At 48.1% G+C, this 24411-nt stretch overlaps 1 protein-coding gene and 26 non-coding genes across 27 annotated transcripts in view; all 27 read right to left on the reverse strand.

Annotated features, from left to right (window-relative positions):
- The window catches only part of LOC142889628 (NLR family CARD domain-containing protein 3-like), a 391584-nt gene that overhangs the window by 42528 nt on the left and 324645 nt on the right, over positions 1 to 24411 (reverse strand). The window lies entirely within an intron of this gene.
- LOC142889700 (U1 spliceosomal RNA) lies at positions 553 to 716 on the reverse strand. The gene has a single exon (XR_012926893.1). It is a non-coding gene; the product is annotated as a U1 spliceosomal RNA (small nuclear RNA).
- Positions 1447 to 1637, reverse strand: LOC142889717 (U2 spliceosomal RNA). The gene has a single exon (XR_012926909.1). It is a non-coding gene; the product is annotated as a U2 spliceosomal RNA (small nuclear RNA).
- Positions 2430 to 2593, reverse strand: LOC142889787 (U1 spliceosomal RNA). The gene has a single exon (XR_012926967.1). It is a non-coding gene; the product is annotated as a U1 spliceosomal RNA (small nuclear RNA).
- Positions 3324 to 3514, reverse strand: LOC142889719 (U2 spliceosomal RNA). The gene has a single exon (XR_012926911.1). It is a non-coding gene; the product is annotated as a U2 spliceosomal RNA (small nuclear RNA).
- LOC142889701 (U1 spliceosomal RNA) lies at positions 4307 to 4470 on the reverse strand. The gene has a single exon (XR_012926894.1). It is a non-coding gene; the product is annotated as a U1 spliceosomal RNA (small nuclear RNA).
- Positions 5201 to 5391, reverse strand: LOC142889720 (U2 spliceosomal RNA). Its single transcript, XR_012926912.1, has one exon. It is a non-coding gene; the product is annotated as a U2 spliceosomal RNA (small nuclear RNA).
- Positions 6184 to 6347, reverse strand: LOC142889789 (U1 spliceosomal RNA). The gene has a single exon (XR_012926969.1). It is a non-coding gene; the product is annotated as a U1 spliceosomal RNA (small nuclear RNA).
- Positions 7078 to 7268, reverse strand: LOC142889721 (U2 spliceosomal RNA). The gene has a single exon (XR_012926913.1). It is a non-coding gene; the product is annotated as a U2 spliceosomal RNA (small nuclear RNA).
- LOC142889702 (U1 spliceosomal RNA) lies at positions 8061 to 8224 on the reverse strand. The gene has a single exon (XR_012926895.1). It is a non-coding gene; the product is annotated as a U1 spliceosomal RNA (small nuclear RNA).
- LOC142889711 (U2 spliceosomal RNA) lies at positions 8955 to 9145 on the reverse strand. The gene has a single exon (XR_012926904.1). It is a non-coding gene; the product is annotated as a U2 spliceosomal RNA (small nuclear RNA).
- LOC142889703 (U1 spliceosomal RNA) lies at positions 9938 to 10101 on the reverse strand. The gene has a single exon (XR_012926896.1). It is a non-coding gene; the product is annotated as a U1 spliceosomal RNA (small nuclear RNA).
- On the reverse strand, positions 10832 to 11022 carry LOC142889722 (U2 spliceosomal RNA). Its single transcript, XR_012926914.1, has one exon. It is a non-coding gene; the product is annotated as a U2 spliceosomal RNA (small nuclear RNA).
- Positions 11815 to 11978, reverse strand: LOC142889704 (U1 spliceosomal RNA). Its single transcript, XR_012926897.1, has one exon. It is a non-coding gene; the product is annotated as a U1 spliceosomal RNA (small nuclear RNA).
- LOC142889723 (U2 spliceosomal RNA) lies at positions 12709 to 12899 on the reverse strand. The gene has a single exon (XR_012926915.1). It is a non-coding gene; the product is annotated as a U2 spliceosomal RNA (small nuclear RNA).
- LOC142889705 (U1 spliceosomal RNA) lies at positions 13692 to 13855 on the reverse strand. The gene has a single exon (XR_012926898.1). It is a non-coding gene; the product is annotated as a U1 spliceosomal RNA (small nuclear RNA).
- Positions 14586 to 14776, reverse strand: LOC142889724 (U2 spliceosomal RNA). Its single transcript, XR_012926916.1, has one exon. It is a non-coding gene; the product is annotated as a U2 spliceosomal RNA (small nuclear RNA).
- On the reverse strand, positions 15569 to 15732 carry LOC142889693 (U1 spliceosomal RNA). Its single transcript, XR_012926887.1, has one exon. It is a non-coding gene; the product is annotated as a U1 spliceosomal RNA (small nuclear RNA).
- Positions 16463 to 16653, reverse strand: LOC142889725 (U2 spliceosomal RNA). Its single transcript, XR_012926917.1, has one exon. It is a non-coding gene; the product is annotated as a U2 spliceosomal RNA (small nuclear RNA).
- On the reverse strand, positions 17446 to 17609 carry LOC142889791 (U1 spliceosomal RNA). Its single transcript, XR_012926971.1, has one exon. It is a non-coding gene; the product is annotated as a U1 spliceosomal RNA (small nuclear RNA).
- On the reverse strand, positions 18340 to 18530 carry LOC142889726 (U2 spliceosomal RNA). The gene has a single exon (XR_012926918.1). It is a non-coding gene; the product is annotated as a U2 spliceosomal RNA (small nuclear RNA).
- LOC142889792 (U1 spliceosomal RNA) lies at positions 19323 to 19486 on the reverse strand. Its single transcript, XR_012926972.1, has one exon. It is a non-coding gene; the product is annotated as a U1 spliceosomal RNA (small nuclear RNA).
- Positions 20217 to 20407, reverse strand: LOC142889727 (U2 spliceosomal RNA). Its single transcript, XR_012926919.1, has one exon. It is a non-coding gene; the product is annotated as a U2 spliceosomal RNA (small nuclear RNA).
- Positions 21200 to 21363, reverse strand: LOC142889793 (U1 spliceosomal RNA). Its single transcript, XR_012926973.1, has one exon. It is a non-coding gene; the product is annotated as a U1 spliceosomal RNA (small nuclear RNA).
- Positions 22094 to 22284, reverse strand: LOC142889729 (U2 spliceosomal RNA). The gene has a single exon (XR_012926920.1). It is a non-coding gene; the product is annotated as a U2 spliceosomal RNA (small nuclear RNA).
- Positions 23077 to 23240, reverse strand: LOC142889794 (U1 spliceosomal RNA). The gene has a single exon (XR_012926974.1). It is a non-coding gene; the product is annotated as a U1 spliceosomal RNA (small nuclear RNA).
- On the reverse strand, positions 23971 to 24161 carry LOC142889731 (U2 spliceosomal RNA). Its single transcript, XR_012926922.1, has one exon. It is a non-coding gene; the product is annotated as a U2 spliceosomal RNA (small nuclear RNA).

Consider the following 24411-nt stretch of genomic DNA (forward strand, 5'->3'; position numbering starts at 1 on the left):
CACCAAGTTTCCGTTCAAACTTCCTGCTACGTCTGGCAAGGAAATTGTCAGTCCGTGCAATCTTAACCCGCCACAAAACAAATTCAAATGATTAATGACGCTACTAGGACCAAAGGAAACACTGACCAATATCTATCTTGACACTCATGCACATCTCTCACACTCTGGAATGGAATGTCTTGGTCTCAGTCTTAATCTTGTTTGTCCATGTTTCAACAACTAATACCTAAATCAGTGTCAATTGTTTAACTGTCACCAAATCTTTTCTGGTTCCACCAGTGATTGGACACTGAAACTCAGGGAACAGAGAATGGGGAGAGAAAGTGGACACAAACGCAAGAGCTTTGTGTACAATCGAAACGGAGCCACGGAAACTTGGCCAGCAGCCTGATGAACGCAGCCAAGTGAGAAGCTGAACTTCAGTCAGAAAGCCTCTCAAGACAACATGTCATGATTCAAGAAGCCATCTGATCACGGGCATCGCGCACGCTGGACAGACAGCATTTCTTACTGGCGTACGAGAGAACGTACTCTTGCTTTTCAACATCTGATCAGGGGAGAGCGCGAACGCAGTCCCCCACTACCAGAAATTATGCAGTCGAGATTCCCACATTTGGGGAATTCGCAGGGGTCAGCACAACCGGAGTGCAATGGTCGCGCCTCGCCCTGGGTGAACCACCTTCTTGATCATGGTGTCTCTCCTGCCAGGTAAGTATGAGTTGCCCATGGCTGACATGACCACGTCTTCCACAGTCATTGCGCGCTGGCTCACGGTGCTCGCCACGTGTTCACAGCCAAAGGCATGTCAGAAAGAAAAGCAATAGTTGATATTTGGTTGAATGAGAAAGAAATCTGTCCCAACCTCATGTCTCCCAAATAACAGATTTGTAGATGAGCAATCCTTTTTCCACAGTTCACTGCTGCATGACCACAACAAAAGGGAATTTGGAAAACCACTCATTTCATCCCATTTACCTCCAAAAGAATCAACAACTAAACCACCAGAGAAAATGTGGCAAAAAGAGCTCCATTTGAAATCTGTGATGTGCGATTCCAGTGGGAAATTCAGAGAAAAGAAGAACGTTCTGAATCGTCAAGGGGAAAAACAAAACAAATGACCACTGAACTAATTCATCGAGGAGTAGAAAACGCAACGCTAAAGCACTAGCTGCAATGCATACAGCGGGACGGCACCAAAGAAAAGGCAGCAGACTGCTTGATGCCGGACCAACAGCTGACAGGTCGCAGTGCAACGCCCTCTGCTGTTTACTACGGAGATGTGCTCTAAGTCAGAGGACTGCAGGGGACGTGAAATCATACTCTACCCATTGTGGGAATTGCGCACGGAAAGGCAACCCCGCATGTGCTATTACAGAAGCGCTCCAAACCGCCGATCAAATCTGACCTCAACCCCATCTAGTTGAGCTTGATTTTAGACAACGTAAGGAGGAGTGCACCGTTCCTGGAGATACTGCCATACCGGGTCGATGCGTGGAGTGGACGGAGCAAGCCCCTATTCCATCTCCCTGGTCCAAAAATCAATTTAATATATGGTCCCCGGGTAGGGGACGTATCAGATATTAAACTGATAAGAACAGATACTACACTTGATCTTAGCCAAAAGGCCGAGAAGCGATACCACGTCACTGGCGAGCACAGGGAGTCATTCCGCTCACAGCCACCCTCGCTCACGGCGCATCGCGGCAGCATTTACTTGGCCTCAACAACAACAAGGTGCTAAAAGTGTGGATGAACCTTCCATGGACAGTGAGCAGCAGAAGCCGCACACAAGTTGGCCAACCTAATGCAAGTGGATGCAGCTTAAAGTTAGTTCTGGCCACGTGAGCACGTCCTGACCGATCCACAATGGCTTCCAACACCAAGTTTCCGTTCAAACTTCCTGCTACGTCTGGCAAGGAAATTGTCAGTCCGTGCAATCTTAACCCGCCACAAAACAAATTCAAATGATTAATGACGCTACTAGGACCAAAGGAAACACTGACCAATATCTATCTTGACACTCATGCACATCTCTCACACTCTGGAATGGAATGTCTTGGTCTCAGTCTTAATCTTGTTTGTCCATGTTTCAACAACTAATACCTAAATCAGTGTCAATTGTTTAACTGTCACCAAATCTTTTCTGGTTCCACCAGTGATTGGACACTGAAACTCAGGGAACAGAGAATGGGGAGAGAAAGTGGACACAAACGCAAGAGCTTTGTGTACAATCGAAACGGAGCCACGGAAACTTGGCCAGCAGCCTGATGAACGCAGCCAAGTGAGAAGCTGAACTTCAGTCAGAAAGCCTCTCAAGACAACATGTCATGATTCAAGAAGCCATCTGATCACGGGCATTGGGCACGCTGGACAGACAGCATTTCTTACTGGCGTACGAGAGAACGTACTCTTGCTTTTCAACATCTGATCAGGGGAGAGCGCGAACGCAGTCCCCCACTACCAGAAATTATGCAGTCGAGATTCCCACATTTGGGGAATTCGCAGGGGTCAGCACAACCGGAGTGCAATGGTCGCGCCTCGCCCTGGGTGAACCACCTTCTTGATCATGGTGTCTCCCCTGCCAGGTAAGTATGAGTTGCCCATGGCTGACATGACCACGTCTTCCACAGTCATTGCGCGCTGGCTCACGGTGCTCGCCACGTGTTCACAGCCAAAGGCATGTCAGAAAGAAAAGCAATAGTTGATATTTGGTTGAATGAGAAAGAAATCTGTCCCAACCTCATGTCTCCCAAATAACAGATTTGTACGTGAGCAATCCTTTTTCCACAGTTCACTGCTGCATGACCACAACAAAAGGGAATTTGGAAAACCACTCATTTCATCCCATTTACCTCCAAAAGAATCAACAACTAAACCACCAGAGAAAATGTGGCAAAAAGAGCTCCATTTGAAATCTGTGATGTGCGATTCCAGTGGGAAATTCAGAGAAAAGAAGAACGTTCTGAATCGTCAAGGGGAAAAACAAAACAAATGACCACTGAACTAATTCATCGAGGAGTAGAAAACGCAACGCTAAAGCACTAGCTGCAATGCATACAGCGGGACGGCACCAAAGAAAAGGCAGCAGACTGCTTGATGCCGGACCAACAGCTGACAGGTCGCAGTGCAACGCCCTCTGCTGTTTACTACGGAGATGTGCTCTAAGTCAGAGGACTGCAGGGGACGTGAAATCATACTCTACCCATTGTGGGAATTGCGCACGGAAAGGCAACCCCGCATGTGCTATTACAGAAGCGCTCCAAACCGCCGATCAAATCTGACCTCAACCCCATCTAGTTGAGCTTGATTTTAGACAACGTAAGGAGGAGTGCACCGTTCCTGGAGATACTGCCATACCGGGTCGATGCGTGGAGTGGACGGAGCAAGCCCCTATTCCATCTCCCTGGTCCAAAAATCAATTTAATATATGGTCCCCGGGTAGGGGACGTATCAGATATTAAACTGATAAGAACAGATACTACACTTGATCTTAGCCAAAAGGCCGAGAAGCGATACCACGTCACTGGCGAGCACAGGGAGTCATTCCGCTCACAGCCACCCTCGCTCACGGCGCATCGCGGCAGCATTTACTTGGCCTCAACAACAACAAGGTGCTAAAAGTGTGGATGAACCTTCCATGGACAGTGAGCAGCAGAAGCCGCACACAAGTTGGCCAACCTAATGCAAGTGGATGCAGCTTAAAGTTAGTTCTGGCCACGTGAGCACGTCCTGACCGATCCACAATGGCTTCCAACACCAAGTTTCCGTTCAAACTTCCTGCTACGTCTGGCAAGGAAATTGTCAGTCCGTGCAATCTTAACCCGCCACAAAACAAATTCAAATGATTAATGACGCTACTAGGACCAAAGGAAACACTGACCAATATCTATCTTGACACTCATGCACATCTCTCACACTCTGGAATGGAATGTCTTGGTCTCAGTCTTAATCTTGTTTGTCCATGTTTCAACAACTAATACCTAAATCAGTGTCAATTGTTTAACTGTCACCAAATCTTTTCTGGTTCCACCAGTGATTGGACACTGAAACTCAGGGAACAGAGAATGGGGAGAGAAAGTGGACACAAACGCAAGAGCTTTGTGTACAATCGAAACGGAGCCACGGAAACTTGGCCAGCAGCCTGATGAACGCAGCCAAGTGAGAAGCTGAACTTCAGTCAGAAAGCCTCTCAAGACAACATGTCATGATTCAAGAAGCCATCTGATCACGGGCATCGCGCACGCTGGACAGACAGCATTTCTTACTGGCGTACGAGAGAACGTACTCTTGCTTTTCAACATCTGATCAGGGGAGAGCGCGAACGCAGTCCCCCACTACCAGAAATTATGCAGTCGAGATTCCCACATTTGGGGAATTCGCAGGGGTCAGCACAACCGGAGTGCAATGGTCGCGCCTCGCCCTGGGTGAACCACCTTCTTGATCATGGTGTCTCTCCTGCCAGGTAAGTATGAGTTGCCCATGGCTGACATGACCACGTCTTCCACAGTCATTGCGCGCTGGCTCACGGTGCTCGCCACGTGTTCACAGCCAAAGGCATGTCAGAAAGAAAAGCAATAGTTGATATTTGGTTGAATGAGAAAGAAATCTGTCCCAACCTCATGTCTCCCAAATAACAGATTTGTACGTGAGCAATCCTTTTTCCACAGTTCACTGCTGCATGACCACAACAAAAGGGAATTTGGAAAACCACTCATTTCATCCCATTTACCTCCAAAAGAATCAACAACTAAACCACCAGAGAAAATGTGGCAAAAAGAGCTCCATTTGAAATCTGTGATGTGCGATTCCAGTGGGAAATTCAGAGAAAAGAAGAACGTTCTGAATCGTCAAGGGGAAAAACAAAACAAATGACCACTGAACTAATTCATCGAGGAGTAGAAAACGCAACGCTAAAGCACTAGCTGCAATGCATACAGCGGGACGGCACCAAAGAAAAGGCAGCAGACTGCTTGATGCCGGACCAACAGCTGACAGGTCGCAGTGCAACGCCCTCTGCTGTTTACTACGGAGATGTGCTCTAAGTCAGAGGACTGCAGGGGACGTGAAATCATACTCTACCCATTGTGGGAATTGCGCACGGAAAGGCAACCCCGCATGTGCTATTACAGAAGCGCTCCAAACCGCCGATCAAATCTGACCTCAACCCCATCTAGTTGAGCTTGATTTTAGACAACGTAAGGAGGAGTGCACCGTTCCTGGAGATACTGCCATACCGGGTCGATGCGTGGAGTGGACGGAGCAAGCCCCTATTCCATCTCCCTGGTCCAAAAATCAATTTAATATATGGTCCCCGGGTAGGGGACGTATCAGATATTAAACTGATAAGAACAGATACTACACTTGATCTTAGCCAAAAGGCCGAGAAGCGATACCACGTCACTGGCGAGCACAGGGAGTCATTCCGCTCACAGCCACCCTCGCTCACGGCGCATCGCGGCAGCATTTACTTGGCCTCAACAACAACAAGGTGCTAAAAGTGTGGATGAACCTTCCATGGACAGTGAGCAGCAGAAGCCGCACACAAGTTGGCCAACCTAATGCAAGTGGATGCAGCTTAAAGTTAGTTCTGGCCACGTGAGCACGTCCTGACCGATCCACAATGGCTTCCAACACCAAGTTTCCGTTCAAACTTCCTGCTACGTCTGGCAAGGAAATTGTCAGTCCGTGCAATCTTAACCCGCCACAAAACAAATTCAAATGATTAATGACGCTACTAGGACCAAAGGAAACACTGACCAATATCTATCTTGACACTCATGCACATCTCTCACACTCTGGAATGGAATGTCTTGGTCTCAGTCTTAATCTTGTTTGTCCATGTTTCAACAACTAATACCTAAATCAGTGTCAATTGTTTAACTGTCACCAAATCTTTTCTGGTTCCACCAGTGATTGGACACTGAAACTCAGGGAACAGAGAATGGGGAGAGAAAGTGGACACAAACGCAAGAGCTTTGTGTACAATCGAAACGGAGCCACGGAAACTTGGCCAGCAGCCTGATGAACGCAGCCAAGTGAGAAGCTGAACTTCAGTCAGAAAGCCTCTCAAGACAACATGTCATGATTCAAGAAGCCATCTGATCACGGGCATCGCGCACGCTGGACAGACAGCATTTCTTACTGGCGTACGAGAGAACGTACTCTTGCTTTTCAACATCTGATCAGGGGAGAGCGCGAACGCAGTCCCCCACTACCAGAAATTATGCAGTCGAGATTCCCACATTTGGGGAATTCGCAGGGGTCAGCACAACCGGAGTGCAATGGTCGCGCCTCGCCCTGGGTGAACCACCTTCTTGATCATGGTGTCTCCCCTGCCAGGTAAGTATGAGTTGCCCATGGCTGACATGACCACGTCTTCCACAGTCATTGCGCGCTGGCTCACGGTGCTCGCCACGTGTTCACAGCCAAAGGCATGTCAGAAAGAAAAGCAATAGTTGATATTTGGTTGAATGAGAAAGAAATCTGTCCCAACCTCATGTCTCCCAAATAACAGATTTGTACGTGAGCAATCCTTTTTCCACAGTTCACTGCTGCATGACCACAACAAAAGGGAATTTGGAAAACCACTCATTTCATCCCATTTACCTCCAAAAGAATCAACAACTAAACCACCAGAGAAAATGTGGCAAAAAGAGCTCCATTTGAAATCTGTGATGTGCGATTCCAGTGGGAAATTCAGAGAAAAGAAGAACGTTCTGAATCGTCAAGGGGAAAAACAAAACAAATGACCACTGAACTAATTCATCGAGGAGTAGAAAACGCAACGCTAAAGCACTAGCTGCAATGCATACAGCGGGACGGCACCAAAGAAAAGGCAGCAGACTGCTTGATGCCGGACCAACAGCTGACAGGTCGCAGTGCAACGCCCTCTGCTGTTTACTACGGAGATGTGCTCTAAGTCAGAGGACTGCAGGGGACGTGAAATCATACTCTACCCATTGTGGGAATTGCGCACGGAAAGGCAACCCCGCATGTGCTATTACAGAAGCGCTCCAAACCGCCGATCAAATCTGACCTCAACCCCATCTAGTTGAGCTTGATTTTAGACAACGTAAGGAGGAGTGCACCGTTCCTGGAGATACTGCCATACCGGGTCGATGCGTGGAGTGGACGGAGCAAGCCCCTATTCCATCTCCCTGGTCCAAAAATCAATTTAATATATGGTCCCCGGGTAGGGGACGTATCAGATATTAAACTGATAAGAACAGATACTACACTTGATCTTAGCCAAAAGGCCGAGAAGCGATACCACGTCACTGGCGAGCACAGGGAGTCATTCCGCTCACAGCCACCCTCGCTCACGGCGCATCGCGGCAGCATTTACTTGGCCTCAACAACAACAAGGTGCTAAAAGTGTGGATGAACCTTCCATGGACAGTGAGCAGCAGAAGCCGCACACAAGTTGGCCAACCTAATGCAAGTGGATGCAGCTTAAAGTTAGTTCTGGCCACGTGAGCACGTCCTGACCGATCCACAATGGCTTCCAACACCAAGTTTCCGTTCAAACTTCCTGCTACGTCTGGCAAGGAAATTGTCAGTCCGTGCAATCTTAACCCGCCACAAAACAAATTCAAATGATTAATGACGCTACTAGGACCAAAGGAAACACTGACCAATATCTATCTTGACACTCATGCACATCTCTCACACTCTGGAATGGAATGTCTTGGTCTCAGTCTTAATCTTGTTTGTCCATGTTTCAACAACTAATACCTAAATCAGTGTCAATTGTTTAACTGTCACCAAATCTTTTCTGGTTCCACCAGTGATTGGACACTGAAACTCAGGGAACAGAGAATGGGGAGAGAAAGTGGACACAAACGCAAGAGCTTTGTGTACAATCGAAACGGAGCCACGGAAACTTGGCCAGCAGCCTGATGAACGCAGCCAAGTGAGAAGCTGAACTTCAGTCAGAAAGCCTCTCAAGACAACATGTCATGATTCAAGAAGCCATCTGATCACGGGCATCGCGCACGCTGGACAGACAGCATTTCTTACTGGCGTACGAGAGAACGTACTCTTGCTTTTCAACATCTGATCAGGGGAGAGCGCGAACGCAGTCCCCCACTACCAGAAATTATGCAGTCGAGATTCCCACATTTGGGGAATTCGCAGGGGTCAGCACAACCGGAGTGCAATGGTCGCGCCTCGCCCTGGGTGAACCACCTTCTTGATCATGGTGTCTCTCCTGCCAGGTAAGTATGAGTTGCCCATGGCTGACATGACCACGTCTTCCACAGTCATTGCGCGCTGGCTCACGGTGCTCGCCACGTGTTCACAGCCAAAGGCATGTCAGAAAGAAAAGCAATAGTTGATATTTGGTTGAATGAGAAAGAAATCTGTCCCAACCTCATGTCTCCCAAATAACAGATTTGTACGTGAGCAATCCTTTTTCCACAGTTCACTGCTGCATGACCACAACAAAAGGGAATTTGGAAAACCACTCATTTCATCCCATTTACCTCCAAAAGAATCAACAACTAAACCACCAGAGAAAATGTGGCAAAAAGAGCTCCATTTGAAATCTGTGATGTGCGATTCCAGTGGGAAATTCAGAGAAAAGAAGAACGTTCTGAATCGTCAAGGGGAAAAACAAAACAAATGACCACTGAACTAATTCATCGAGGAGTAGAAAACGCAACGCTAAAGCACTAGCTGCAATGCATACAGCGGGACGGCACCAAAGAAAAGGCAGCAGACTGCTTGATGCCGGACCAACAGCTGACAGGTCGCAGTGCAACGCCCTCTGCTGTTTACTACGGAGATGTGCTCTAAGTCAGAGGACTGCAGGGGACGTGAAATCATACTCTACCCATTGTGGGAATTGCGCACGGAAAGGCAACCCCGCATGTGCTATTACAGAAGCGCTCCAAACCGCCGATCAAATCTGACCTCAACCCCATCTAGTTGAGCTTGATTTTAGACAACGTAAGGAGGAGTGCACCGTTCCTGGAGATACTGCCATACCTGGTCGATGCGTGGAGTGGACGGAGCAAGCCCCTATTCCATCTCCCTGGTCCAAAAATCAATTTAATATATGGTCCCCGGGTAGGGGACGTATCAGATATTAAACTGATAAGAACAGATACTACACTTGATCTTAGCCAAAAGGCCGAGAAGCGATACCACGTCACTGGCGAGCACAGGGAGTCATTCCGCTCACAGCCACCCTCGCTCACGGCGCATCGCGGCAGCATTTACTTGGCCTCAACAACAACAAGGTGCTAAAAGTGTGGATGAACCTTCCATGGACAGTGAGCAGCAGAAGCCGCACACAAGTTGGCCAACCTAATGCAAGTGGATGCAGCTTAAAGTTAGTTCTGGCCACGTGAGCACGTCCTGACCGATCCACAATGGCTTCCAACACCAAGTTTCCGTTCAAACTTCCTGCTACGTCTGGCAAGGAAATTGTCAGTCCGTGCAATCTTAACCCGCCACAAAACAAATTCAAATGATTAATGACGCTACTAGGACCAAAGGAAACACTGACCAATATCTATCTTGACACTCATGCACATCTCTCACACTCTGGAATGGAATGTCTTGGTCTCAGTCTTAATCTTGTTTGTCCATGTTTCAACAACTAATACCTAAATCAGTGTCAATTGTTTAACTGTCACCAAATCTTTTCTGGTTCCACCAGTGATTGGACACTGAAACTCAGGGAACAGAGAATGGGGAGAGAAAGTGGACACAAACGCAAGAGCTTTGTGTACAATCGAAACGGAGCCACGGAAACTTGGCCAGCAGCCTGATGAACGCAGCCAAGTGAGAAGCTGAACTTCAGTCAGAAAGCCTCTCAAGACAACATGTCATGATTCAAGAAGCCATCTGATCACGGGCATCGCGCACGCTGGACAGACAGCATTTCTTACTGGCGTACGAGAGAACGTACTCTTGCTTTTCAACATCTGATCAGGGGAGAGCGCGAACGCAGTCCCCCACTACCAGAAATTATGCAGTCGAGATTCCCACATTTGGGGAATTCGCAGGGGTCAGCACAACCGGAGTGCAATGGTCGCGCCTCGCCCTGGGTGAACCACCTTCTTGATCATGGTGTCTCTCCTGCCAGGTAAGTATGAGTTGCCCATGGCTGACATGACCACGTCTTCCACAGTCATTGCGCGCTGGCTCACGGTGCTCGCCACGTGTTCACAGCCAAAGGCATGTCAGAAAGAAAAGCAATAGTTGATATTTGGTTGAATGAGAAAGAAATCTGTCCCAACCTCATGTCTCCCAAATAACAGATTTGTACGTGAGCAATCCTTTTTCCACAGTTCACTGCTGCATGACCACAACAAAAGGGAATTTGGAAAACCACTCATTTCATCCCATTTACCTCCAAAAGAATCAACAACTAAACCACCAGAGAAAATGTGGCAAAAAGAGCTCCATTTGAAATCTGTGATGTGCGATTCCAGTGGGAAATTCAGAGAAAAGAAGAACGTTCTGAATCGTCAAGGGGAAAAACAAAACAAATGACCACTGAACTAATTCATCGAGGAGTAGAAAACGCAACGCTAAAGCACTAGCTGCAATGCATACAGCGGGACGGCACCAAAGAAAAGGCAGCAGACTGCTTGATGCCGGACCAACAGCTGACAGGTCGCAGTGCAACGCCCTCTGCTGTTTACTACGGAGATGTGCTCTAAGTCAGAGGACTGCAGGGGACGTGAAATCATACTCTACCCATTGTGGGAATTGCGCACGGAAAGGCAACCCCGCATGTGCTATTACAGAAGCGCTCCAAACCGCCGATCAAATCTGACCTCAACCCCATCTAGTTGAGCTTGATTTTAGACAACGTAAGGAGGAGTGCACCGTTCCTGGAGATACTGCCATACCGGGTCGATGCGTGGAGTGGACGGAGCAAGCCCCTATTCCATCTCCCTGGTCCAAAAATCAATTTAATATATGGTCCCCGGGTAGGGGACGTATCAGATATTAAACTGATAAGAACAGATACTACACTTGATCTTAGCCAAAAGGCCGAGAAGCGATACCACGTCACTGGCGAGCACAGGGAGTCATTCCGCTCACAGCCACCCTCGCTCACGGCGCATCGCGGCAGCATTTACTTGGCCTCAACAACAACAAGGTGCTAAAAGTGTGGATGAACCTTCCATGGACAGTGAGCAGCAGAAGCCGCACACAAGTTGGCCAACCTAATGCAAGTGGATGCAGCTTAAAGTTAGTTCTGGCCACGTGAGCACGTCCTGACCGATCCACAATGGCTTCCAACACCAAGTTTCCGTTCAAACTTCCTGCTACGTCTGGCAAGGAAATTGTCAGTCCGTGCAATCTTAACCCGCCACAAAACAAATTCAAATGATTAATGACGCTACTAGGACCAAAGGAAACACTGACCAATATCTATCTTGACACTCATGCACATCTCTCACACTCTGGAATGGAATGTCTTGGTCTCAGTCTTAATCTTGTTTGTCCATGTTTCAACAACTAATACCTAAATCAGTGTCAATTGTTTAACTGTCACCAAATCTTTTCTGGTTCCACCAGTGATTGGACACTGAAACTCAGGGAACAGAGAATGGGGAGAGAAAGTGGACACAAACGCAAGAGCTTTGTGTACAATCGAAACGGAGCCACGGAAACTTGGCCAGCAGCCTGATGAACGCAGCCAAGTGAGAAGCTGAACTTCAGTCAGAAAGCCTCTCAAGACAACATGTCATGATTCAAGAAGCCATCTGATCACGGGCATCGCGCACGCTGGACAGACAGCATTTCTTACTGGCGTACGAGAGAACGTACTCTTGCTTTTCAACATCTGATCAGGGGAGAGCGCGAACGCAGTCCCCCACTACCAGAAATTATGCAGTCGAGATTCCCACATTTGGGGAATTCGCAGGGGTCAGCACAACCGGAGTGCAATGGTCGCGCCTCGCCCTGGGTGAACCACCTTCTTGATCATGGTGTCTCTCCTGCCAGGTAAGTATGAGTTGCCCATGGCTGACATGACCACGTCTTCCACAGTCATTGCGCGCTGGCTCACGGTGCTCGCCACGTGTTCACAGCCAAAGGCATGTCAGAAAGAAAAGCAATAGTTGATATTTGGTTGAATGAGAAAGAAATCTGTCCCAACCTCATGTCTCCCAAATAACAGATTTGTACGTGAGCAATCCTTTTTCCACAGTTCACTGCTGCATGACCACAACAAAAGGGAATTTGGAAAACCACTCATTTCATCCCATTTACCTCCAAAAGAATCAACAAGTAAACCACCAGAGAAAATGTGGCAAAAAGAGCTCCATTTGAAATCTGTGATGTGCGATTCCAGTGGGAAATTCAGAGAAAAGAAGAACGTTCTGAATCGTCAAGGGGAAAAACAAAACAAATGACCACTGAACTAATTCATCGAGGAGTAGAAAACGCAACGCTAAAGCACTAGCTGCAATGCATACAGCGGGACGGCACCAAAGAAAAGGCAGCAGACTGCTTGATGCCGGACCAACAGCTGACAGGTCGCAGTGCAACGCCCTCTGCTGTTTACTACGGAGATGTGCTCTAAGTCAGAGGACTGCAGGGGACGTGAAATCATACTCTACCCATTGTGGGAATTGCGCACGGAAAGGCAACCCCGCATGTGCTATTACAGAAGCGCTCCAAACCGCCGATCAAATCTGACCTCAACCCCATCTAGTTGAGCTTGATTTTAGACAACGTAAGGAGGAGTGCACCGTTCCTGGAGATACTGCCATACCGGGTCGATGCGTGGAGTGGACGGAGCAAGCCCCTATTCCATCTCCCTGGTCCAAAAATCAATTTAATATATGGTCCCCGGGTAGGGGACGTATCAGATATTAAACTGATAAGAACAGATACTACACTTGATCTTAGCCAAAAGGCCGAGAAGCGATACCACGTCACTGGCGAGCACAGGGAGTCATTCCGCTCACAGCCACCCTCGCTCACGGCGCATCGCGGCAGCATTTACTTGGCCTCAACAACAACAAGGTGCTAAAAGTGTGGATGAACCTTCCATGGACAGTGAGCAGCAGAAGCCGCACACAAGTTGGCCAACCTAATGCAAGTGGATGCAGCTTAAAGTTAGTTCTGGCCACGTGAGCACGTCCTGACCGATCCACAATGGCTTCCAACACCAAGTTTCCGTTCAAACTTCCTGTTACGTCTGGCAAGGAAATTGTCAGTCCGTGCAATCTTAACCCGCCACAAAACAAATTCAAATGATTAATGACGCTACTAGGACCAAAGGAAACACTGACCAATATCTATCTTGACACTCATGCACATCTCTCACACTCTGGAATGGAATGTCTTGGTCTCAGTCTTAATCTTGTTTGTCCATGTTTCAACAACTAATACCTAAATCAGTGTCAATTGTTTAACTGTCACCAAATCTTTTCTGGTTCCACCAGTGATTGGACACTGAAACTCAGGGAACAGAGAATGGGGAGAGAAAGTGGACACAAACGCAAGAGCTTTGTGTACAATCGAAACGGAGCCACGGAAACTTGGCCAGCAGCCTGATGAACGCAGCCAAGTGAGAAGCTGAACTTCAGTCAGAAAGCCTCTCAAGACAACATGTCATGATTCAAGAAGCCATCTGATCACGGGCATCGCGCACGCTGGACAGACAGCATTTCTTACTGGCGTACGAGAGAACGTACTCTTGCTTTTCAACATCTGATCAGGGGAGAGCGCGAACGCAGTCCCCCACTACCAGAAATTATGCAGTCGAGATTCCCACATTTGGGGAATTCGCAGGGGTCAGCACAACCGGAGTGCAATGGTCGCGCCTCGCCCTGGGTGAACCACCTTCTTGATCATGGTGTCTCTCCTGCCAGGTAAGTATGAGTTGCCCATGGCTGACATGACCACGTCTTCCACAGTCATTGCGCGCTGGCTCACGGTGCTCGCCACGTGTTCACAGCCAAAGGCATGTCAGAAAGAAAAGCAATAGTTGATATTTGGTTGAATGAGAAAGAAATCTGTCCCAACCTCATGTCTCCCAAATAACAGATTTGTACGTGAGCAATCCTTTTTCCACAGTTCACTGCTGCATGACCACAACAAAAGGGAATTTGGAAAACCACTCATTTCATCCCATTTACCTCCAAAAGAATCAACAACTAAACCACCAGAGAAAATGTGGCAAAAAGAGCTCCATTTGAAATCTGTGATGTGCGATTCCAGTGGGAAATTCAGAGAAAAGAAGAACGTTCTGAATCGTCAAGGGGAAAAACAAAACAAATGACCACTGAACTAATTCATCGAGGAGTAGAAAACGCAACGCTAAAGCACTAGCTGCAATGCATACAGCGGGACGGCACCAAAGAAAAGGCAGCAGACTGCTTGATGCCGGACCAACAGCTGACAGGTCGCAGTGCAACGCCCTCTGCTGTTTACTACGGAGATGTGCTCTAAGTCAGAGGACTGCAGGGGACGTGAAATCATACTCTACCCATTGTGGGAATTGCGCACGGAAAGGCAACCCCGCATGTGCTATTACAGAAGCGCTCCAAACCGCCGATCAAATCTGACCTCAACCCCATCTAGTTGAGCTTGATTTTAGACAACGTAAGGAGGAGTGCACCGTTCCTGGAGATACTGCCATACCGGGTCGATGCGTGGAGTGGACGGAGCAAGCCCCTATTCCATCTCCCTGGTCCAAAAATCAATTTAATATATGGTCCCCGGGTAGGGGACGTATCAGATATTAAACTGATAAGAACAGATACTACACTTGATCTTAGCCAAAAGGCCGAGAAGCGATACCACGTCACTGGCGAGCACAGGGAGTCATTCCGCTCACAGCCACCCTCGCTCACGGCGCATCGCGGCAGCATTTACTTGGCCTCAACAACAACAAGGTGCTAAAAGTGTGGATGAACCTTCCATGGACAGTGAGCAGCAGAAGCCGCACACAAGTTGGCCAACCTAATGCAAGTGGATGCAGCTTAAAGTTAGTTCTGGCCACGTGAGCACGTCCTGACCGATCCACAATGGCTTCCAACACCAAGTTTCCGTTCAAACTTCCTGCTACGTCTGGCAAGGAAATTGTCAGTCCGTGCAATCTTAACCCGCCACAAAACAAATTCAAATGATTAATGACGCTACTAGGACCAAAGGAAACACTGACCAATATCTATCTTGACACTCATGCACATCTCTCACACTCTGGAATGGAATGTCTTGGTCTCAGTCTTAATCTTGTTTGTCCATGTTTCAACAACTAATACCTAAATCAGTGTCAATTGTTTAACTGTCACCAAATCTTTTCTGGTTCCACCAGTGATTGGACACTGAAACTCAGGGAACAGAGAATGGGGAGAGAAAGTGGACACAAACGCAAGAGCTTTGTGTACAATCGAAACGGAGCCACGGAAACTTGGCCAGCAGCCTGATGAACGCAGCCAAGTGAGAAGCTGAACTTCAGTCAGAAAGCCTCTCAAGACAACATGTCATGATTCAAGAAGCCATCTGATCACGGGCATTGGGCACGCTGGACAGACAGCATTTCTTACTGGCGTACGAGAGAACGTACTCTTGCTTTTCAACATCTGATCAGGGGAGAGCGCGAACGCAGTCCCCCACTACCAGAAATTATGCAGTCGAGATTCCCACATTTGGGGAATTCGCAGGGGTCAGCACAACCGGAGTGCAATGGTCGCGCCTCGCCCTGGGTGACCCACCTTCTTGATCATGGTGTCTCCCCTGCCAGGTAAGTATGAGTTGCCCATGGCTGACATGACCACGTCTTCCACAGTCATTGCGCGCTGGCTCACGGTGCTCGCCACGTGTTCACAGCCAAAGGCATGTCAGAAAGAAAAGCAATAGTTGATATTTGGTTGAATGAGAAAGAAATCTGTCCCAACCTCATGTCTCCCAAATAACAGATTTGTACGTGAGCAATCCTTTTTCCACAGTTCACTGCTGCATGACCACAACAAAAGGGAATTTGGAAAACCACTCATTTCATCCCATTTACCTCCAAAAGAATCAACAACTAAACCACCAGAGAAAATGTGGCAAAAAGAGCTCCATTTGAAATCTGTGATGTGCGATTCCAGTGGGAAATTCAGAGAAAAGAAGAACATTCTGAATCGTCAAGGGGAAAAACAAAACAAATGACCACTGAACTAATTCATCGAGGAGTAGAAAACGCAACGCTAAAGCACTAGCTGCAATGCATACAGCGGGACGGCACCAAAGAAAAGGCAGCAGACTGCTTGATGCCGGACCAACAGCTGACAGGTCGCAGTGCAACGCCCTCTGCTGTTTACTACGGAGATGTGCTCTAAGTCAGAGGACTGCAGGGGACGTGAAATCATACTCTACCCATTGTGGGAATTGCGCACGGAAAGGCAACCCCGCATGTGCTATTACAGAAGCGCTCCAAACCGCCGATCAAATCTGACCTCAACCCCATCTAGTTGAGCTTGATTTTAGACAACGTAAGGAGGAGTGCACCGTTCCTGGAGATACTGCCATACCGGGTCGATGCGTGGAGTGGACGGAGCAAGCCCCTATTCCATCTCCCTGGTCCAAAAATCAATTTAATATATGGTCCCCGGGTAGGGGACGTATCAGATATTAAACTGATAAGAACAGATACTACACTTGATCTTAGCCAAAAGGCCGAGAAGCGATACCACGTCACTGGCGAGCACAGGGAGTCATTCCGCTCACAGCCACCCTCGCTCACGGCGCATCGCGGCAGCATTTACTTGGCCTCAACAACAACAAGGTGCTAAAAGTGTGGATGAACCTTCCATGGACAGTGAGCAGCAGAAGCCGCACACAAGTTGGCCAACCTAATGCAAGTGGATGCAGCTTAAAGTTAGTTCTGGCCACGTGAGCACGTCCTGACCGATCCACAATGGCTTCCAACACCAAGTTTCCGTTCAAACTTCCTGCTACGTCTGGCAAGGAAATTGTCAGTCCGTGCAATCTTAACCCGCCACAAAACAAATTCAAATGATTAATGACGCTACTAGGACCAAAGGAAACACTGACCAATATCTATCTTGACACTCATGCACATCTCTCACACTCCGGAATGGAATGTCTTGGTCTCAGTCTTAATCTTGTTTGTCCATGTTTCAACAACTAATACCTAAATCAGTGTCAATTGTTTAACTGTCACCAAATCTTTTCTGGTTCCACCAGTGATTGGACACTGAAACTCAGGGAACAGAGAATGGGGAGAGAAAGTGGACACAAACGCAAGAGCTTTGTGTACAATCGAAACGGAGCCACGGAAACTTGGCCAGCAGCCTGATGAACGCAGCCAAGTGAGAAGCTGAACTTCAGTCAGAAAGCCTCTCAAGACAACATGTCATGATTCAAGAAGCCATCTGATCACGGGCATCGCGCACGCTGGACAGACAGCATTTCTTACTGGCGTACGAGAGAACGTACTCTTGCTTTTCAACATCTGATCAGGGGAGAGCGCGAACGCAGTCCCCCACTACCAGAAATTATGCAGTCGAGATTCCCACATTTGGGGAATTCGCAGGGGTCAGCACAACCGGAGTGCAATGGTCGCGCCTCGCCCTGGGTGAACCACCTTCTTGATCATGGTGTCTCCCCTGCCAGGTAAGTATGAGTTGCCCATGGCTGACATGACCACGTCTTCCACAGTCATTGCGCGCTGGCTCACGGTGCTCGCCACGTGTTCACAGCCAAAGGCATGTCAGAAAGAAAAGCAATAGTTGATATTTGGTTGAATGAGAAAGAAATCTGTCCCAACCTCATGTCTCCCAAATAACAGATTTGTACGTGAGCAATCCTTTTTCCACAGTTCACTGCTGCATGACCACAACAAAAGGGAATTTGGAAAACCACTCATTTCATCCCATTTACCTCCAAAAGAATCAACAACTAAACCACCAGAGAAAATGTGGCAAAAAGAGCTCCATTTGAAATCTGTGATGTGCGATTCCAGTGGGAAATTCAGAGAAAAGAAGAACGTTCTGAATCGTCAAGGGGAAAAACAAAACAAATGACCACTGAACTAATTCATCGAGGAGTAGAAAACGCAACGCTAAAGCACTAGCTGCAATGCATACAGCGGGACGGCACCAAAGAAAAGGCAGCAGACTGCTTGATGCCGGACCAACAGCTGACAGGTCGCAGTGCAACGCCCTCTGCTGTTTACTACGGAGATGTGCTCTAAGTCAGAGGACTGCAGGGGACGTGAAATCATACTCTACCCATTGTGGGAATTGCGCACGGAAAGGCAACCCCGCATGTGCTATTACAGAAGCGCTCCAAACCGCCGATCAAATCTGACCTCAACCCCATCTAGTTGAGCTTGATTTTAGACAACGTAAGGAGGAGTGCACCGTTCCTGGAGATACTGCCATACCGGGTCGATGCGTGGAGTGGACGGAGCAAGCCCCTATTCCATCTCCCTGGTCCAAAAATCAATTTAATATATGGTCCCCGGGTAGGGGACGTATCAGATATTAAACTGATAAGAACAGATACTACACTTGATCTTAGCCAAAAGGCCGAGAAGCGATACCACGTCACTGGCGAGCACAGGGAGTCATTCCGCTCACAGCCACCCTCGCTCACGGCGCATCGCGGCAGCATTTACTTGGCCTCAACAACAACAAGGTGCTAAAAGTGTGGATGAACCTTCCATGGACAGTGAGCAGCAGAAGCCGCACACAAGTTGGCCAACCTAATGCAAGTGGATGCAGCTTAAAGTTAGTTCTGGCCACGTGAGCACGTCCTGACCGATCCACAATGGCTTCCAACACCAAGTTTCCGTTCAAACTTCCTGCTACGTCTGGCAAGGAAATTGTCAGTCCGTGCAATCTTAACCCGCCACAAAACAAATTCAAATGATTAATGACGCTACTAGGACCAAAGGAAACACTGACCAATATCTATCTTGACACTCATGCACATCTCTCACACTCCGGAATGGAATGTCTTGGTCTCAGTCTTAATCTTGTTTGTCCATGTTTCAACAACTAATACCTAAATCAGTGTCAATTGTTTAACTGTCACCAAATCTTTTCTGGTTCCACCAGTGATTGGACACTGAAACTCAGGGAACAGAGAATGGGGAGAGAAAGTGGACACAAACGCAAGAGCTTTGTGTACAATCGAAACGGAGCCACGGAAACTTGGCCAGCAGCCTGATGAACGCAGCCAAGTGAGAAGCTGAACTTCAGTCAGAAAGCCTCTCAAGACAACATGTCATGATTCAAGAAGCCATCTGATCACGGGCATCGCGCACGCTGGACAGACAGCATTTCTTACTGGCGTACGAGAGAACGTACTCTTGCTTTTCAACATCTGATCAGGGGAGAGCGCGAACGCAGTCCCCCACTACCAGAAATTATGCAGTCGAGATTCCCACATTTGGGGAATTCGCAGGGGTCAGCACAACCGGAGTGCAATGGTCGCGCCTCGCCCTGGGTGAACCACCTTCTTGATCATGGTGTCTCCCCTGCCAGGTAAGTATGAGTTGCCCATGGCTGACATGACCACGTCTTCCACAGTCATTGCGCGCTGGCTCACGGTGCTCGCCACGTGTTCACAGCCAAAGGCATGTCAGAAAGAAAAGCAATAGTTGATATTTGGTTGAATGAGAAAGAAATCTGTCCCAACCTCATGTCTCCCAAATAACAGATTTGTACGTGAGCAATCCTTTTTCCACAGTTCACTGCTGCATGACCACAACAAAAGGGAATTTGGAAAACCACTCATTTCATCCCATTTACCTCCAAAAGAATCAACAACTAAACCACCAGAGAAAATGTGGCAAAAAGAGCTCCATTTGAAATCTGTGATGTGCGATTCCAGTGGGAAATTCAGAGAAAAGAAGAACATTCTGAATCGTCAAGGGGAAAAACAAAACAAATGACCACTGAACTAATTCATCGAGGAGTAGAAAACGCAACGCTAAAGCACTAGCTGCAATGCATACAGCGGGACGGCACCAAAGAAAAGGCAGCAGACTGCTTGATGCCGGACCAACAGCTGACAGGTCGCAGTGCAACGCCCTCTGCTGTTTACTACGGAGATGTGCTCTAAGTCAGAGGACTGCAGGGGACGTGAAATCATACTCTACCCATTGTGGGAATTGCGCACGGAAAGGCAACCCCGCATGTGCTATTACAGAAGCGCTCCAAACCGCCGATCAAATCTGACCTCAACCCCATCTAGTTGAGCTTGATTTTAGACAACGTAAGGAGGAGTGCACCGTTCCTGGAGATACTGCCATACCGGGTCGATGCGTGGAGTGGACGGAGCAAGCCCCTATTCCATCTCCCTGGTCCAAAAATCAATTTAATATATGGTCCCCGGGTAGGGGACGTATCAGATATTAAACTGATAAGAACAGATACTACACTTGATCTTAGCCAAAAGGCCGAGAAGCGATACCACGTCACTGGCGAGCACAGGGAGTCATTCCGCTCACAGCCACCCTCGCTCACGGCGCATCGCGGCAGCATTTACTTGGCCTCAACAACAACAAGGTGCTAAAAGTGTGGATGAACCTTCCATGGACAGTGAGCAGCAGAAGCCGCACACAAGTTGGCCAACCTAATGCAAGTGGATGCAGCTTAAAGTTAGTTCTGGCCACGTGAGCACGTCCTGACCGATCCACAATGGCTTCCAACACCAAGTTTCCGTTCAAACTTCCTGCTACGTCTGGCAAGGAAATTGTCAGTCCGTGCAATCTTAACCCGCCACAAAACAAATTCAAATGATTAATGACGCTACTAGGACCAAAGGAAACACTGACCAATATCTATCTTGACACTCATGCACATCTCTCACACTCTGGAATGGAATGTCTTGGTCTCAGTCTTAATCTTGTTTGTCCATGTTTCAACAACTAATACCTAAATCAGTGTCAATTGTTTAACTGTCACCAAATCTTTTCTGGTTCCACCAGTGATTGGACACTGAAACTCAGGGAACAGAGAATGGGGAGAGAAAGTGGACACAAACGCAAGAGCTTTGTGTACAATCGAAACGGAGCCACGGAAACTTGGCCAGCAGCCTGATGAACGCAGCCAAGTGAGAAGCTGAACTTCAGTCAGAAAGCCTCTCAAGACAACATGTCATGATTCAAGAAGCCATCTGATCACGGGCATCACGCACGCTGGACAGACAGCATTTCTTACTGGCGTACGAGAGAACGTACTCTTGCTTTTCAACATCTGATCAGGGGAGAGCGCGAACGCAGTCCCCCACTACCAGAAATTATGCAGTCGAGATTCCCACATTTGGGGAATTCGCAGGGGTCAGCACAACCGGAGTGCAATGGTCGCGCCTCGCCCTGGGTGAACCACCTTCTTGATCATGGTGTCTCCCCTGCCAGGTAAGTATGAGTTGCCCATGGCTGACATGACCACGTCTTCCACAGTCATTGCGCGCTGGCTCACGGTGCTCGCCACGTGTTCACAGCCAAAGGCATGTCAGAAAGAAAAGCAATAGTTGATATTTGGTTGAATGAGAAAGAAATCTGTCCCAACCTCATGTCTCCCAAATAACAGATTTGTACGTGAGCAATCCTTTTTCCACAGTTCACTGCTGCATGACCACAACAAAAGGGAATTTGGAAAACCACTCATTTCATCCCATTTACCTCCAAAAGAATCAACAACTAAACCACCAGAGAAAATGTGGCAAAAAGAGCTCCATTTGAAATCTGTGATGTGCGATTCCAGTGGGAAATTCAGAGAAAAGAAGAACGTTCTGAATCGTCAAGGGGAAAAACAAAACAAATGACCACTGAACTAATTCATCGAGGAGTAGAAAACGCAACGCTAAAGCACTAGCTGCAATGCATACAGCGGGACGGCACCAAAGAAAAGGCAGCAGACTGCTTGATGCCGGACCAACAGCTGACAGGTCGCAGTGCAACGCCCTCTGCTGTTTACTACGGAGATGTGCTCTAAGTCAGAGGACTGCAGGGGACGTGAAATCATACTCTACCCATTGTGGGAATTGCGCACGGAAAGGCAACCCCGCATGTGCTATTACAGAAGCGCTCCAAACCGCCGATCAAATCTGACCTCAACCCCATCTAGTTGAGCTTGATTTTAGACAACGTAAGGAGGAGTGCACCGTTCCTGGAGATACTGCCATACCGGGTCGATGCGTGGAGTGGACGGAGCAAGCCCCTATTCCATCTCCCTGGTCCAAAAATCAATTTAATATATGGTCCCCGGGTAGGGGACGTATCAGATATTAAACTGATAAGAACAGATACTACACTTGATCTTAGCCAAAAGGCCGAGAAGCGATACCACGTCACTGGCGAGCACAGGGAGTCATTCCGCTCACAGCCACCCTCGCTCACGGCGCATCGCGGCAGCATTTACTTGGCCTCAACAACAACAAGGTGCTAAAAGTGTGGATGAACCTTCCATGGACAGTGAGCAGCAGAAGCCGCACACAAGTTGGCCAACCTAATGCAAGTGGATGCAGCTTAAAGTTAGTTCTGGCCACGTGAGCACGTCCTGACCGATCCACAATGGCTTCCAACACCAAGTTTCCGTTCAAACTTCCTGCTACGTCTGGCAAGGAAATTGTCAGTCCGTGCAATCTTAACCCGCCACAAAACAAATTCAAATGATTAATGACGCTACTAGGACCAAAGGAAACACTGACCAATATCTATCTTGACACTCATGCACATCTCTCACACTCTGGAATGGAATGTCTTGGTCTCAGTCTTAATCTTGTTTGTCCATGTTTCAACAACTAATACCTAAATCAGTGTCAATTGTTTAACTGTCACCAAATCTTTTCTGGTTCCACCAGTGATTGGACACTGAAACTCAGGGAACAGAGAATGGGGAGAGAAAGTGGACACAAACGCAAGAGCTTTGTGTACAATCGAAACGGAGCCACGGAAACTTGGCCAGCAGCCTGATGAACGCAGCCAAGTGAGAAGCTGAACTTCAGTCAGAAAGCCTCTCAAGACAACATGTCATGATTCAAGAAGCCATCTGATCACGGGCATCGCGCACGCTGGACAGACAGCATTTCTTACTGGCGTACGAGAGAACGTACTCTTGCTTTTCAACATCTGATCAGGGGAGAGCGCGAACGCAGTCCCCCACTACCAGAAATTATGCAGTCGAGATTCCCACATTTGGGGAATTCGCAGGGGTCAGCACAACCGGAGTGCAATGGTCGCGCCTCGCCCTGGGTGAACCACCTTCTTGATCATGGTGTCTCCCCTGCCAGGTAAGTATGAGTTGTCCATGGCTGACATGACCACGTCTTCCACAGTCATTGCGCGCTGGCTCACGGTGCTCGCCACGTGTTCACAGCCAAAGGCATGTCAGAAAGAAAAGCAATAGTTGATATTTGGTTGAATGAGAAAGAAATCTGTCCCAACCTCATGTCTCCCAAATAACAGATTTGTACGTGAGCAATCCTTTTTCCACAGTTCACTGCTGCATGACCACAACAAAAGGGAATTTGGAAAACCACTCATTTCATCCCATTTACCTCCAAAAGAATCAACAACTAAACCACCAGAGAAAATGTGGCAAAAAGAGCTCCATTTGAAATCTGTGATGTGCGATTCCAGTGGGAAATTCAGAGAAAAGAAGAACGTTCTGAATCGTCAAGGGGAAAAACAAAACAAATGACCACTGAACTAATTCATCGAGGAGTAGAAAACGCAACGCTAAAGCACTAGCTGCAATGCATACAGCGGGACGGCACCAAAGAAAAGGCAGCAGACTGCTTGATGCCGGACCAACAGCTGACAGGTCGCAGTGCAACGCCCTCTGCTGTTTACTACGGAGATGTGCTCTAAGTCAGAGGACTGCAGGGGACGTGAAATCATACTCTACCCATTGTGGGAATTGCGCACGGAAAGGCAACCCCGCATGTGCTATTACAGAAGCGCTCCAAACCGCCGATCAAATCTGACCTCAACCCCATCTAGTTGAGCTTGATTTTAGACAACGTAAGGAGGAGTGCACCGTTCCTGGAGATACTGCCATACCGGGTCGATGCGTGGAGTGGACGGAGCAAGCCCCTATTCCATCTCCCTGGTCCAAAAATCAATTTAATATATGGTCCCCGGGTAGGGGACGTATCAGATATTAAACTGATAAGAACAGATACTACACTTGATCTTAGCCAAAAGGCCGAGAAGCGATACCACGTCACTGGCGAGCACAGGGAGTCATTCCGCTCACAGCCACCCTCGCTCACGGCGCATCGCGGCAGCATTTACTTGGCCTCAACAACAACAAGGTGCTAAAAGTGTGGATGAACCTTCCATGGACAGTGAGCAGCAGAAGCCGCACACAAGTTGGCCAACCTAATGCAAGTGGATGCAGCTTAAAGTTAGTTCTGGCCACGTGAGCACGTCCTGACCGATCCACAATGGCTTCCAACACCAAGTTT

Source organism: Nelusetta ayraudi, unplaced genomic scaffold (genome assembly GCF_046127955.1).
Source record: "Nelusetta ayraudi isolate G7.1 ecotype Tasmania unplaced genomic scaffold, CSIRO-AGI_Nayr_v1 ptg000023l, whole genome shotgun sequence".
Classification (NCBI taxonomy): domain Eukaryota; kingdom Metazoa; phylum Chordata; class Actinopteri; order Tetraodontiformes; family Monacanthidae; genus Nelusetta; species Nelusetta ayraudi.